At 37.2% G+C, this 3038-nt stretch overlaps 1 protein-coding gene across 1 annotated transcript in view; it reads right to left on the reverse strand.

Moving 5' to 3' along the window:
• Positions 1 to 3038, reverse strand: part of LOC106879700 (calpain-A) — a 159322-nt gene that overhangs the window by 155234 nt on the left and 1050 nt on the right. The window lies entirely within an intron of this gene.

A 3038-nucleotide genomic window follows, 5' to 3' on the forward strand; every position in this document is an offset into this window, starting at 1 on the left:
TATATAAATAGATAGATAGATAGATAGATAGATAGATAGATAGGCGTGGGCATGGCTGTGTGGTAAGTAGCTTGCTTACCAACCACATTGTTCCAGGTTCAGTCCCACTTTGTGGCACCTTGCGCAAGTGTCTTCTACTACAGCCTTGGGCCGACCAAAGCCTTGTGAGTGGATTTGGTAGACGGAAACTGAAAGAAGCCCGTCGTATAGATATGTATATATATATTTGTGTGTCTGTGTTTGTCACCCCACCAATCGATGCTGGTGTGTTTACATCCACGTAACTTAACGGTTCAACAAAAGAGTCCGATATTATAAGTACCAGGCTTACAAAGAATAAGTCCAGGGGTCAATATCTTTGATTAAAAGGCAGTGCCCTAGCATGGTCACAGTCAAAATGACTGAAACAAATATAAAAAAAAGAATATATATTACACTCACACACATATACATATATATGTGTGTCCACACATACACATATATATATCCCACATGCAGATATGTGTGTATATGGATGTGTACTCTCGTTGTTTCAACACAGAGTCTTCATGTTCTGACATGAAATAAATTAATAAGAGCATTTAAACTTTTATTGTAGGTCATACATACAGACATGCATAGGCATATACAAGCAGTTTGTGTTTAGAGAATGCATATCCACACACATGCACAATACCTATATACAGATGTAAATAACTTATCTACACACACATACGCACAAATGTATATTGGCGTTGCTGTACAATAGAGTCGGAAATTATCGACTGTAATAGAAACCGTAATTTATTTGAATTAGCTTTAAGCAACGTAGAGTCAGAAAAGCAAGGACGTAATTTGCTTGGAGTTGGGGTGCAAACCCAGGTCCAACGCAGGATGTTCAAAGCGTTTTCATAGCACCTCCACCACCAAATTCTAGTGGGTGTGCTTGTACCCCTTGTTTCCGTGCCTATGTAGAGAGTATGGCACTCTAGCGGTGGTTTACCCGTGGGCAGATTCTGTGCTTGTGAACCTTCTCCAGCACTCTCTGTACGGCCTGGGAGGGTCCGTGCCCTCCCCCACTGCCGTTAAGGAGATTACTGGAAGTTTGGCTACCATGGCTAGACTTGGGGTGTACACTGGAGTGGGTTCCCGTTGCCTTCTTTGGGCTGCGAGGATTTCTACTCAGAAGATAGAAAGCCGGAAGATATACATATCTGCAGATGCGCCAACGATTATGCCACTTTCACATCCGCAGAGAAAAGCCTGAGATGAAGAGTTTTTTCTCAAAAACACAATGCGTCGCCCGTCCGGGAATCGAATCTATGATCCAGCGATCGGGAGTACAACTCCCTAACTAGTAGGTCACGAGCCTTCACAAAGTACGATATAACAAAAAAGGGAGTTGGGGTGGGATTTGTTCTTTCCCTTAGTCAAAACTGTAATTCTTCAGTTTTGACTATTTTTCTAATAAAAAAAATATATTTTTCAGATTTACGTGTATATATTACGCATATTTTTTCGAACAATCTTAATCTTAAATTTTTAAAACAATTCTGAAAAAAAAAATTTTTTTTAAATGTATGTCAAAACTGGAAAATTACCAAAGGGTGGGGGGAGAGGAAGGGCCAAAAATCTTCTCTCACCATTTTTTTTTTCGGAATCGTAATCTGCGACACTTGAAACATGCACATCCGAAAATTACGGTTTTTGGCATACTAAATAATTTCTGACACTAATTTATAGGAACACCTATGTGTGTGAGTGTGTGTACGTATATGTTCTTTCTCTTTTTAATCCAGGCTAAATTTTGACCGGTCACCTATTTGGTAGCAAGGTTGTGAGTGACAGAAAGCGTCTTGTTTTGTTCACCAACCTTTAAATCTTGTAGATTTTTATAGTCCCAGATGTAAGTATGTATGTTATGTATGTACATGCATACAAAAGAGCGCGCATACATACATACACACACACATACATACATATCTATCTATATATATAGAGAGAGAGCCACCCACTCAATAAGTTCCCCTCTGCACTTGTGGCAGCCGCCGCTACTTTGAACGAACGTCAAGTAAGAATTGTTGTGAAAACTGTCATAACCAATCGCACAATGACAAGCAGACCAAACAAGATTCGAGTAGGTCAGATGTAGAATTTCGCATCGATCGAACGTAAGAGTCCTGAAACAGTCACCAACTAATTCAGCTGTAGTTTTTGAGAATATCACGTTAATTAACAAATTAATCGCAATTATTATTAGTGATGCAAGCAAATCCCGATGGAAGGTTAGAATATATTATTAGCTTAATTAATAAATAATATTGCCTTAAAAATACCATTTCTTACACAATTTCATACACAAGTGAAAGCATATTTTGCGTGTAAAGATTAAGAAAACAATAGAGTAGTTTAATTAAAAATATGCTTAATTGCAGTCAATAATATGTTTATATCTGTCCGTTATCCGGCAAGTAGATTAAAAAAAAACAAACTGGAATTACAATGAGAACGAGATTCCTTAAGACGTCCGTTCTAATAAGCAGTATATCCCAGTTAAACGAAAACTATCCGAGAGATAGTAATAACAGAGGAGGAATAACGATACACATCGGATTCTTAATTAAGTAGTTATTCGTTTATTAAAAGAAGTGCGGCGAAGACGACAACAACAATAATAATCTATTTGCCACAGGGACGTCGGATGAAGGGCATATTACAAAGACAGAGAAGAAAGAAAATTTGAGGAACCCTTAGTTTCTCTGTTATGACTTGCTCTCTCAGCATAAAAAAATCGGCATAATATCGGCCTGTCGAAATGGTAACGATAATAATAACATTGATAATTTCACATATTTTCTAATACTAAATTCTAACTTAATCACATAGCGAATTTTCCTTTTCTTTTTTATACTTGTAGAAGGGTAACTCAATACGATAGCATTCGGTCTGGTTCTTATTTTATCGATCCGAAGATAAAAAAAAAAGTTCTTTATTTGCGTCAAGGGCAACACACACACATACACACAATATATATATATATATATATATATATATATATA

This window comes from Octopus bimaculoides, chromosome 11 (genome assembly GCF_001194135.2).
Source record: "Octopus bimaculoides isolate UCB-OBI-ISO-001 chromosome 11, ASM119413v2, whole genome shotgun sequence".
NCBI lineage: Eukaryota > Metazoa > Mollusca > Cephalopoda > Octopoda > Octopodidae > Octopus > Octopus bimaculoides.